The sequence below is a fragment of the Strix aluco genome, chromosome 2, assembly GCF_031877795.1.
Source record: "Strix aluco isolate bStrAlu1 chromosome 2, bStrAlu1.hap1, whole genome shotgun sequence".
In the NCBI taxonomy this organism is placed as follows: domain Eukaryota; kingdom Metazoa; phylum Chordata; class Aves; order Strigiformes; family Strigidae; genus Strix; species Strix aluco.
This window is the reverse complement of record NC_133932.1, coordinates 65,308,845-65,321,422: the sequence shown is the minus strand read 5'-3', so window position 1 is coordinate 65,321,422 and position 12,578 is coordinate 65,308,845. Positions and strand designations below refer to the sequence as shown.

The 12,578-nt window shown below is 41.2% G+C and overlaps 1 protein-coding gene across 3 annotated transcripts in view; it reads left to right on the top strand.

Annotated features, from left to right (window-relative positions):
• Window positions 1–12,578, top strand: part of INPP4A (inositol polyphosphate-4-phosphatase type I A) — a 134,212-nt gene that overhangs the window by 1,984 nt on the left and 119,650 nt on the right. The window contains exon 1 of one of the 3 annotated variants that reach the window (XM_074815036.1): window positions 11,322–11,542. The exons of the other annotated variants lie outside the window; for them this stretch is intronic. The gene's annotated coding sequence lies outside the window, so the exon portion shown is untranslated. Of the gene's footprint in view, window positions 1–11,321; window positions 11,543–12,578 lie in introns of those variants that run through there. 3 annotated transcript variants of the gene reach the window in all.

Sequence of the window (12,578 nt, the reverse complement as noted above, 5' to 3'; positions counted from 1 at the left end):
TGTCACCTCTTTCATTCACTCTTCCCTGCTGTGAATAAATACTCCCTGCAGTACCAAGTTGTTAGCAAATCATGATATCAGTACTGTTCTCAAGTATCTGTATCAAGGCTGTATGCATTTTTCTTGATACATGACAACTTTGCCTGTGATTTAATTTATTTTTAATGAGCTAATTTTAACTTAAACTCTAGTGGGTGGTAGCTTGTAGGGACCTGCAGAGAAACAAAGAACCCTGCCAAAATGTGGCAAAGGAGCCACGTGATCTTCAGAGGGTGTTTGGCTCCGTTACTGAAGACAGTGATCACACCTCTGCAGAAACTTATTTACTTCTGTCTTGCTTGCTGTCAGCTGAGACAGAAGGCTGTACCCCTACTTGGGTAGTAGAATTTTCAGTCTTAAAGTCTCAGATATCTTGGAGGTTGGACATGCTCAGCTATCTCTTAGACCTGTTCAAGTCCAGTCTGGTTGCACAAGTGCTGTATTAAATGGAAGAAATTCTCCCTGTCGAGTGAAATGGCTGCTCTGTTTCCTATACATTCTGGGCTCCTTTGTCTCCTTAATCCTTATTGTACTGGAACAAGGAAGGAAAATGAGAAGGCCAAGGATCCCCTTTTGGTTCTTGTTTCCTTGTTAAGCTTTAATTCAGGCCTCTGGCATGTGCCTTGTTACAGCAAATTTTAATTACCTAACTGCCAGTACATAAGATGCACCTTTAGAATATAAGAATACCTCTTGGACTCCCTTTATAAATTACTTTGTTGGAAAAACTTCCCCATTCCTTGCTTGGATGTGGAGAGCAATTGCCTTGCTTGGAGATGAAGTTTGAAACCTCTACCTGTTGTTCTTGAAGAGAGCTAGGAGATCAAATAACGCAGGCAACATAGCTCAGAGCTCTATCTTATGCACTCTTTGCTTCTGCTTGTCACTTCCCTTCCTGGTTTTTTTCTGACAAACTGAATTTCCTCTCTATTGTTGGATTATCTACCTAAATCTCAAACAGACATCCTTTGCAGAAACGTTGTTGGAAAATGTTGTTGACCTTGGAAGAAGAAAGCTTTGGGAGTGTATCTACTTAATCCGCATCTGTCAGAGAGATAGGCATAGCCTCAAACGTGTTAAAATCACACCTATTACTGCTTAACCTAATATGATAAGCTCTTTACTATAGACGAAGTTGATTCTTCTGGCTTTCAGACAGAAGGAGGATTTTCCCTTTCCTGCTTCACAACCACTTCCCGCTGCCACTGCTCTCCTTCCTTTGCTTCTTACGTTCTGTTCTCCGTAGTGGTCTGCTTACTGGAAGGGAAGTGTTGCCACGGATTGACAGCATGCAAGGCAAAACCAAAGAACAACCAAGGCAGAGCAGGTTGAGGATGAAGCGTGGACCAAGTGAAGTAAGGCAAATAACAGGGGCATTTGTACATTAAGGATGTGACTGAGAGGATGGCGTGTGTCTTGGCTGCACAGGGGAGTGGTAGGGTCATAGGTGGCTTTTGTGGTTTGCATGGCAGGTAGTAAGGGAAGTGTGCGTGAGATAGTGGAAGGCAAACTCCCCAGACTTCCCTGCATTTACTGCTGTATTTTCCCTGTTTCAGAAACTGGGGTTAATAACGTTGCATCAGCCAGCACAGGTGGACATTGTGCTTCTGCTTCTGTCAGCCCGTTGAGCCAGGCGCTTTTCTGTCTCTCACAGAGGAAAGGGAGTTTTCAGCACTGCAGAAATATATTAGCACTTCTTGAAAACGTTTGAAAACTGCAATAAAGCAAGAATGCTATCCCTGGCCATTTATACTTCCACTGAGTGTGAATGTCTTGAATTTATGGTATGTTTAAATAAATAATAAATGTAATAAATAGTAAATAGGGAAATTGAAGTGCCAAGGTACAGGACTTGGCTAAAACTATCTTGATGAAATATGAGAGAGTAACATAGTTTTCCCCCTAATCTCCAGGCAAGTTGAGATCTTGTTATTAGGTGAAGGAGGCTTTCTGTGCAGCTTGTAATACATGACCAAGGATTCCTCTGCAACCGAGGTTTGTGAATGTTTGTCTGTATTCACTAAAAGTACTCATTACGTACAACAGTGAGATATCACTAAGACCTTGTCTGAAATCAGCAGGATATTTTGAAGAAGACATTGACATTCTTGAGCTGTTACGTGTAGACCTGGCCCACTCATGAGATTATAACCCCTTCGATGTTCTTATATTTCTCACAAAGGCCTGCATCTTGTTTGTAGCCTACTGCTCTGCCATGCTAACAGAGAAGCCTCTTGTGTGAGAGATGACACTCTCTAAATACAGCTCTGTTCTTCCAGTTTGTTGCAGACAGAACAGATTTTGTGGAGGAGATAACTGAGCAAGGTGAAAGAGAGTAGCATGGGGGAATAGAGTGTGGGTATAGAGGGGAAAAGTGAAGGGAAAAGAGCGGGGAGGGTGAGAGAGTAGATGGCCCATACAGGACAGAGGAGAGAGAGTGATAGAAAAATGCATCCACTGTGGTTTTGATCTGTGTTTCATAGCATTTGCCAGTGGAGCACTTGAAAGATGTAGTTTCTGCAAAAAACCTGGAGGAGTTCTTAGCCTGTCACTCCAGCTGGGATGTGCGTGGGGAAGATGCAAAAGCAGGGGCCAGGCTTTACAGCTGGACTTCCCTGGCAGGCGTGTCCTGAACCTGAGCATATGGGGACCGAGTGGGGCTGTGCCACTCTGAATGAGAACCTGCAGGCAAAGGCCTGGTACAGGGCTCCCATTGTTAGATAAGATACTTTAAAGAAGTTAGGGTCATCTGCTCTCACAAGCATGGCTATTTTCATTCTGATGAAGAAAATAATGTTTTACCACCCATCTAAAGTTTCATAAGAATAATTATTCTTTCCAGTGTATGACTAATTGTAGGAAAATGTATATGTACAGATGTTGCAAATCTTTGGAAACAGCACACCTCTGTTCCTTGGGGCAGCTTATAGCTAAGGTACCCTTAGTGCAGTGTAGCAAACTGTACAGAATTCTACAAATAAAACCGGTGCCTGTGAATGCCTCTGCACATGCCCAGTTCCTTCCTTTTTTTACAAGGCTTAGTCCAGACTAACTGTGCTTGAATAGCTTCTTTACCTGGTGGTAGCCTGCTGTATCACAGAGTTTTCTGTAACTTCCTTCCAGCCTCAGAAGCGTGTACAAGCAAAATGAACTGTGCTTAGAATGAATTTGATGCCTGGATTTTCTCCTTGCAAAGAGTAGGACAAGTCTCTAGGGCAGAAATTATGGTTAACAGTGGAGGCACAGAGGATACCAGGTTTGCTGAGAACTTGTTCTTCTACTCATTCTCTGTTGTTAAATCTATTGTGTTGGGGAAAGTGCAGTGCTGGGTTTACTGCTAGGGTTAGGCATTGGGTCTTTCTATAATTATGGTTTATGTTTGTTTCAGGCCTTAACCCTTGGCAGTCTGAAGCTTGGATGCAGGCTTTAGAAGAATTTTTCAACAGTTGTCCAGTCTTTGAGAGTTATTTAAGACTTCAGAATTAAATTGCTTTGTATAAGGTGTTTTAAAAATACTTGTTCTTTTAAAAATCCTCTGTTCTTTTTCTACATTTTCACTGTGATGACCAGTGTTAAGGGAATAGTTTTCATATTTGCTAAGCCTCTAATTTTTCATAGTGCTCTTTCAAAAAACAACTTGTGCTTTTTTTGAATGTTGTTCAGAATAAAGCAATTATTGATAGACTAAAGTTTTTTTTCTTTTCTTTTTTTTTCCCTTTACCCACCTGGATTTCTCTGTGCATCTTGCTGCATTTTGTCTTGCCACTAACAGTTCTTTTGATCCTGTAGCTACTTTTTACATTCACTAGGCTGGAAATTACTACCTCCCACAGCAGGGCAGGTGGAACGAAATGTGTGCCTGCGCTTCAGCAACTTCAGTGCAAAGTTCAGCGGCTTAATTTAAACTGTTGGTTTGACATTTCTGAAGAGTGTTCACTAGATCTGGTCCATTGACTTTGCTTGGGAGGCAGTAATCTTGAACAGCAGCGTGGCAGTATCTTCAGTCACCACAGCTACTCACCGAGCTTTGTATGCCATTTTTCTGATCTATTTTTACCATAAAGTGGTAAGTATTAGTGCATTGTTAATTCTGATAGCAGTTCTGTGAATATCAGAATTTATTGAACATTACAGCATTTGTTTAAAAAAAGGTGTTTGCATATTGTCTTGTGGAAGATGCTACATATAAAATGTAAAATCTGGAACAACTCTTCCTGTCCAGGTCCAGAAGTCGGTAGAGCATTTCTCAGGTGCTTTGTGAGTATAGACATTATCTGCACAAGAGAATTATGTCGTGGGTATCTTATCCCTTCCAGTTTTTATGGGTCACTTTTTTAAGTTCAAAATTGTACCGTTATCACACAGGCAGATATAACAACAATTAGTATCAGACCAGTAGATAATAATAGCAGTAGAAACGTCATGTATGTCTGGTCATGTTTAAAAGTTGGTGTCACAGCTGGAAGCTAGGAGGTAGGATCGTGTGACACTTAACTCCCTCTGTATCTGTGAATTTGCTCTGCTGTCCAGTTGCATACTTCTAGAAACATGGATGAACATGGTCCTTGAAGTCTTCTAGTGATTATAACTTTTGCTCCCAAAGTGTGGGTGGACCATCTGTCGTCATTTCTAGGATTGGGGAAAGTGTTTGGCACTGTTGGTTCCATGCTGAATGGAAGGCAATGCTGCCCCTTACAAACAAGACAGCTATAATCATGAAGACAACATTTTAAACCACAAAAGACCTACACTGCTTACAAAATAGCTGTCTTAAAAGAGCAATCCATGTAACCACAGTTTGGCCTCATGGATTCCAGTTATACTGAATCTTTAGTTAGATGATCTACTTTCCTGTGTTGTAATTAATGCACAGGAAGGGCCTAATCTCTGGGGATGAACTGTGCAGTAAAGGACGTTGGTGAGTGTAACAGCTCTGTTTGTTGCAGAAAGTTGTACAGCAATCAGAGCAGGGGATTGAGAGGAGAACAAGATTGTTTTCTAATTGAGAACTGCATTCTTCTTAGAGGCCTGTGATGCAACCCTACCACTCCCCACAGTTCCTGTGTGGTGCAAAGCAAGTCTTTACAAATTTTCTTTTTGCCATTGGTCAGTCCAATATTTCTCAGTTTTTGGGTGCATGATTTGAGATCTATTTTCAGTTTTACAGAACTGCTAAGCCCTCCCAGCTATTTCTGCATATATTGTGTAAAAGAATGTATACTTCCAAAGTTGAATCATGGATGTCTCAAGTTGGTCAGCCCAAGCTAGATGATACTTTGTTCTTTCTGCAGAAGGCTGCTTCTCCCTTGAAGTCTGTGTCCAGTATCTCTCCTGTTCCCACAGCTAGTTCCCAGCCTCCTTGTGCCAGGTTAGGCTGCCCTCCTTGGTTTTCTTCCTTAGGCTACTTGTCCAGTCTCTTTGGTCTGCCCATACATGTCTGCTCCCCAGCTCTTTACTGCAATGATTCCTCCCAGCCAAGTAACTGCTGACCTTATTTCTACCCCCAGACCTCAGTCCTGGTCTTCTGACACCTTAATTTTTTTAAGCCGATTTTGCCAGTATTGCTCTTCAGATCTATTACCTCTACTCCTTTGATTTGGCCATTTTTTTCCCCCATGCTTTTGAATTTGTTATTTCTTTCTTATTCCTGAAGACTTGTCCTACAGATACAGGTTCTGTTGGTCCAGTTCAATGTTCAGCAAAACTGATGTTGAATGAGTATTAAAAGAAACTGTTTTCCAAACCCCTTGGGCTGGAGCAGTGAGTCTGCCTGTAGGGCAGTGCATGTACAGGTAGGTCACCTGTGACAATCAAGACTACTCAGTTTTTTGGCACTTTTGGAGAATTTAGTTGTGAGTGAATGTCTACTGGATCTGTGTTTACTGTGACTTTTTAAAGGATTAGGATAAAAAGGAAAGACTACCAGTTTTTGTTGTTTCTTAAATTTATGCAAAACAATTTTCCTTTAGCTCTTATTCTTGGCAGTAGCTGAACTGTTTTAGCTGAAACTAATGATTATTCTTTAAAAATCAGTCTGAGGCAAACACTCAGCGTGAAAAATTTCTTGGCACACACTTTGGGAAAATGTATGCAACTGAAAACGACAGTCTTCTGAGAAGTAGTGTTGAGCAGCCTTAGTTACAGGTGGTGATGCTACTGGGTCCCACCTTCTGATTGCTCCTGTCTTGCTAAAGGATTAGAAAGTGCTTTGCAAACTGTTCATTCTCTTCATGTGAACCTGTGTATCTCAGCTATTGTTCAGTGACACAACAGCATAATGTTTGGCATGCAGTGGCATATAAGAGATTTTGAAAATAATGTGTGACTAGTCATGGCATGTAAATGACTTGTCCATTAGAAAATGGGGGAAATCTTGTTCAGCAAGTAACTGATTTCAGTGTAAACAGAGACTTTCCTGCTTTCCCCTTTTGGTAAGAATGGTGGAAATGTTGAAGTGCATCTTTGCTATGATGTATACCAAAACTCTTTCTCTCCCCAGGCAATGTACCTTTCCCGAACAACTGTGAGGAAGCATTTTTTTGAGCACTAACTCAAAATGTATGGGTGCCACCATCTAGGTTGTCTGCATTACATAGGTTTTTTTTCATCAAGTAGTAGACAGACTTCATCTTACCAAGTTTATAAGACTTGAGAAAACTACATGTGCTCTGATTGAATCTTTTCTACAATATGTTTCTTCTGGCAAGAACAGATTACCCAAGAATAGTTATTTTTTCCTGTTAGTTTGACCCAATCTATATTTTAGTAAAATTACCCGTTCTAGGAAGAATCAGTAAGAACTGTATTTCTGCTAGAAGTGCTAATGGCTACGGTAGCAGTGCCTGAGACACAGGCTTCCAACATGAGCTGTAGGTTTACTGCTTCACTTGAGCTAGAGATGGATATGGAACGAGCCTTGTTAATTCTATATCAGGTTCTCACGTAGTGCTCTATCTTTGTGATTTCTGCGTCATGGTATCTGAAATGTTCTGTACTTAATATATTAATGGTAGGTTACAGTTCTGTGTTCCCAAGAGGCTTTTCAGCTGGGAGCAAGCAATCTGTTATGACCAGAAGGTTATATACTCTATAAAAAGGAAGCACAGCAAAATACAGTCATTGGAGAAATCTATGTGAAAGCTCCTATAGTGAGTGAATCTGCAGTCGGTTTTGGTGTTGTGTGCTCTATTCAATTTTGAGAACATTTCAGATTAAATATCTAATTGATATATTGAATGAACATGCCTTCATAAAATATTCAGCAGTTCTGTTGTACAGCATAAGTAGCCCAGTTACAGTAGAGCGATAAGTGTCTCCAGGTGCTGTCAGAAACTGGGAACTTCAGCACCCTGCAGGCCTGGATGTGAACTGAGCAATTGTATTAAAATCTCATAGGTAAAATGAGCATGCTGCTAAAAATGGACTGGTGAGATGTAAATAAATCCATTAGAAGTCATCACAGGCTCACTGCTGGCTCTTTGTGTACTGTGCTGCTTTTCAGTGGGTGCATAGCGTGTGTTACTTCTCAGCAGGATAATATTGCTCTGGGAGAAGAGATGCTGGTGGAGTGGAGGCTTCTGCACTGCTGTGTAGAAGCAGCTCAGCAATTGGACTAGCTGCTAAGCACAGGGAGACTTTGAGAGCTGCTCTGAAAACACTGCTTCTAGTCCTAGCAAAAAGCAGGTACGTGGGGAGACAATTAGTGGGGAACGAATTGTGAGGATCAGTGTTTTTCTAGTGAGATTTCCCTTCTTAGGAAGAGCAGTGAAAACTTCTAATGTTTTGTTATGTAACTGTCATGTCTCACATAGATGTTTCAGGGGCTAAAGACCTGGCATAGGAATAGAAATTCTTCATTTCTCTGGTTCTCTTATCACAGAATCACAGAATCATTCAGGTTGGAAAAGACCCTTGGGATCATCGAGTCCAACCATCAGCCCTACTCTATGAAGTTCTCCCCTACACCATATCCTCCAACATCTCATCTAAACGACCCTTAAACACATCCAGGGATGGTGACTCCACCACCTCCCTGGGCAGCCTATTCCACTGTCTGACCACTCTTTCTGTGAAAAATTTTTTCCACCTTCTTGTCCTGTTGTCCCTCTGGTTTCCCTTACCTCAGTTAGCTCAGGGTACTGCAGCTTGGAAAGCGACATGTTCTTACACTTGGCACAGTGGAGTGCTGTTGTATTACTGTCTTGCTGTAGCAGTCTGGGGTTGCTTTGAACGTCTTCTGTCTAGCTTTGGAGTGTTAAAATCCTCAGAACGTGTTTGCTCCTGGGGTTATCTGCTGCAAACAACATAGACCCCTTCACTGACATGTGTATATGAGCAGGATAGTTCATCCCAGGAGTTATCATTGGAACCTGTCTTCCCTTCCACACCACATCTGACAGGTAGGGGCAGGAGAGAGACACAGTAGTAACAGTAGTTCTTGTGCAAGGGTGCTCCTGAGAGCTTTCAGTCTGAGGGTGGAAATTTATTTTGTTGTAAGTGCACCTTTTTCCCCCTCCCATTTCCTACTTCCTACTCTAGAAATTTGCATTTGGGACAGGCACCTGGTGAGCTTTACAGGTGAGGTTGATGGGAGGGCAAGGGAAACAGTTTTTTAAAACTGGTTGTGAGAATCCAGTGAAAGGTTCTTTTAGGAGAAGCTGTGGTGGTTATGTCTAAAGTAAAATAAGGTCATGAGTAATTCTTTCTTGAGCAAACAAGGTTGTGAGGCCTAACTTTTTTACATGCAGCAGTTAAAAAAGGGTATCAGGGAATGTATGTGGCAGTAGCATTATCAACCTTAGACATTCAGAAATCACAGGAGGCCCTCAAAATTGTGAGGGTTGTTGAAGTAATCCTTGCCACAGAGTTCATATTTGTCTCCCAGCTTTGGGAGCTTTTAGGTAGCTCCCAGTCTTGATTGATGGTCCCCATTCAATAATGCTGAGTAAAATAGCATGCTGTGTGGTCACCTCATATTCCACTGTTCCTGAAAACCCTCACATCTTTAAATTTTTTGTGTCTGTGTATGGTACTGAAGAGCTAACATGCGTCCTGCCCTCTTTATGAATTAACTTGTAAGGCATGTTTGCAAGATCTATTCTGATACTGGTAAGGTGAAAGGTTTTGTCTTTCCTATGTGTAATACATACTTTAGGGACCCGAGAGTTTCAGGAAGAGGCTGAGTGTTGTGAGACTTGGGTAAAATAGAAGGAACAGTGATTCCTGAGGGAATAATTGTTGGAGGTTCTACAAAATCTCTGTATTTCTGGGATTCTCTGAGGCCCTTCACAGTGGTTATGAGGATGGGCACTTTTATATGGGCTTCTAAGTAGGTCTGGATTTGTGTAATTGTATATGGTTCATCGGCTTAGGGATTCAGAGGCAAAAGTATGCACAGGATGACAGTTTGTTCTCGACATCAGTATCTATTGCATCTACCTGGAATTTTTAGGAAGTGAAGAACCAGTGAAATGCAGACAAGTCCATTTTGTGGTATTTCTGCAACAGAGCAGTATCAGGAGCTACATGGTCTCTGAACTAGAGGTTTTGAGCCAGATGTTTAATGGGAAGCATTTAATTTCAGGCTGCTCCTGTAGCCAGTACCGTAACCCTCCCTGTCATGAGGATTGCCCTCCCAGAAGCATTCTGAGGTTCCGAGAGCACAGTGTACCCCAGTAATTTCCATCTGGGACCTGCTACTGAGATTTATAAATTAGGGTTTGTGAACAGTTGGTCTAATTTAAACTGTGACGTCTAAAGATTAGAGGAGGCAAGAAGTGGTAAAAATCCATCTATATTCTTGCCCTTTTTTTGATTTATTGTTCAGCAGCTAGGTTGGAGAGCCCATGAAGACATATGCCTCTAGGAAGAGTAATGTTGTATGGCTCTGGAAGGAGGAGAGCTTCGGTTCACTGAAAAAGTGTCAAGAGCTTAGGGAATAAAAAAGAAAATATAAGTGTTAGTTCTATAAGTAGAAGGAAATGGGGATTTTTTTTTTTTGATGGTCCCTTTTTCCTCATTGCTGCAGTTATACTTGCGGATTAGGATTAGACTAGAATTGAGACCATTTGAAGCAGTGAAGCCGTGAAGGTGGCAAGATATACCTGAACAGTAAGGGTACCTGCAAAGCACAAGTTGAGCAGCATGGTCTGTGGAAGTTTGACAGGAATAGGAAAAGGCATACGTATGAGTTCTAGGCAAAGAGACTTTAAATGACCTTGACATTAATTTGTGGAGAAGATAGGGAAAATATGATTTATCTGTCATTATTTTTATGATGTATTTGGTGGGAAAGAGATAATGAAAGACCCTCTAGAATTATGATTGAAGATCATGAGAGCATAACTTAGAGAACTGCAAGAAGCAAGACTTGAAAAAGAAAAAATTAAAAAAAAAAACAAGGAAGGGGAACTATGAACTGTGAGGGAACTTTGGTACTACTGAATTAACAGAATTAGCAGTCAGAAAGTGAAAGCACCCAAAGTCTAAAAAACGGGAGATTCGCATTTCTCAGAAAGAAAATGAAAGGAGAAGCAGCCCTCTGCACAATGAATTTTCAAAATACTGAACTAGTGCTTGAAAGGTATACCTTCAAGGCACTGTGTGAGTTAGAAGGTCCAGTACAGAGGCTGTGTAGATTCAGAATCAGCCTCCTAAAGCATAACAGGAAAGAAGACGACCCAAAAGTGAATCATAAGGTTCTCATGGTGACTACTACAGATACCTAAATCAAAGAAAACTATTAATTGCAGTTGTTGCATATAGAAATAATATTTCAGTTTGAATGGTTATCCTAAAATACTCTGTCTCAGGTGCTTTGATTTTAGTGGTGATGATTACTAATGTAAAAACTTCTGTAATGGTTACCCTGTAGGTAGAAAGAAATATGCAAATGTAGTTAATTTCCAGAGAGGAAGAAAGATGACTTAAAAGTAAACCCACTGTTGTTCAATTGACTATGTCTTCAACAAGCTATTGACACCAAGGAAATGGCTTGTTATCGTATCGTTGGTCATCTGCAGTTGTGATCTTATCTTTCCCATTTCCATCAGCTCCAAGATACACACCAATTTCTTCTCTCTTGTCCCAAATGAACAGCTTTTTACTTCTGACTGGACAATTGATTAGGATATTTTTTAAGGTGAGACTCTTGTGGCTGTTGTATGTTGAAGCTGGAACTTTGATGCATTACTAAAATGTTGGCTTGTAGTCCTTTCTGTCAGGTAGCTCTGAGTACTGTGGCATATTGGATGTAATGGATTTTTTGTTTTCTACTGAACTAGAATTAAGAGGGTAACATCCCACGAGTGAGAAACAGCTCTGTCCTCCTCCAGACTAAACAGCATGAGAGTTGGTTGTGGTCAGAAGAACTGCCTCTGCCTCTGAAAGCTTCTTCCTGTCCCTGTAAGCCTTCCCAGGCTGTCGAATGACAGTCAGCCCCCTTGCCCATCCGGTCACCTGCCTCCCTGTTTACTTTTGAACAGCTGTTGCACCCCTTTACAAGGTGAATGCGTGTGTCTTGAGGAAGGGTTTGGTTAATAGTGTTTAAATGCTTTGTGCAGGTGGGTTACTGTAGGGAAAAGATTTTTTTTTTGTTTGCTTTTTTTAGCAGAGATACTTTGTAATAGAGTCTTGCATTTGTCTGAGTTACTGTTTGCATAGGGGAATGAGATGATATAATGATGCAGGATATATTTGTGCTTTCCTGTTGTGGTACTTGTGGTTGGAAGTAATATGGGTGTGGACCTGGTTTTCTCCTAAATGACATATTGCATAGGTCAGAGAGCAGTCACTGTGGGTAAGGTAGGGGGAAGGTAGCTGAAGGTTGAAAAAGAAGATAAAGCTACATGTTTCCTTTTTATGGCTGGATAGGTTTGTTTTGTTGTTTTTTTGCATGGTTTTGGGCATTCATTTGCATATTCTTAAATAACATCTAGTGAGATTTCTGTGAGAAAAAGAGACTTCGCCTGTATTTGTATATAGCATGTGCCCATATTTATCAAAATACCTGAACAGTTCATAACTCTTCTGTTCTTCTGGCAGCCCAGCTAAAGCCATTTTCCGTGTTGCCTTGCAGAAATGTGTCCTGCTCTTGTCCCTCTGATTTTACACTAAGAAACTCTGCCATATGGTGTTCAGACCGATTCTGGTTCAGTGTGCTTCGGATGCTCAAAGTAGTCCTTTCCCAGAGACCTCCTCTTCTGTTTCATTCACATTTGAAAGTGATATTTTGGTACTGATACACATGTATGACATTGTATTTATTGGATAATTAATTCCTCTGCGACATTCAGTGTTTGGTGCTAGCAGGGGTGGAAACGAGGGCAGGGTTTAGACCCAAGAAGAGGAGTGTCCCTGGCAATGATGGCCAGTGTGGAAATCCTTGAAATGACACATATGACAAGCGAAGTTTGTAAGATGAGTAGAAAGGGAGTGGTCTCCTCTGGCGAACAGGAGGGGTATGAAGCTGGAGTGGGAGGTATGTGATGTCCCCATAAAGATGATTTTTACTGGAAAATGGTGGGGAGATGATGATCAGA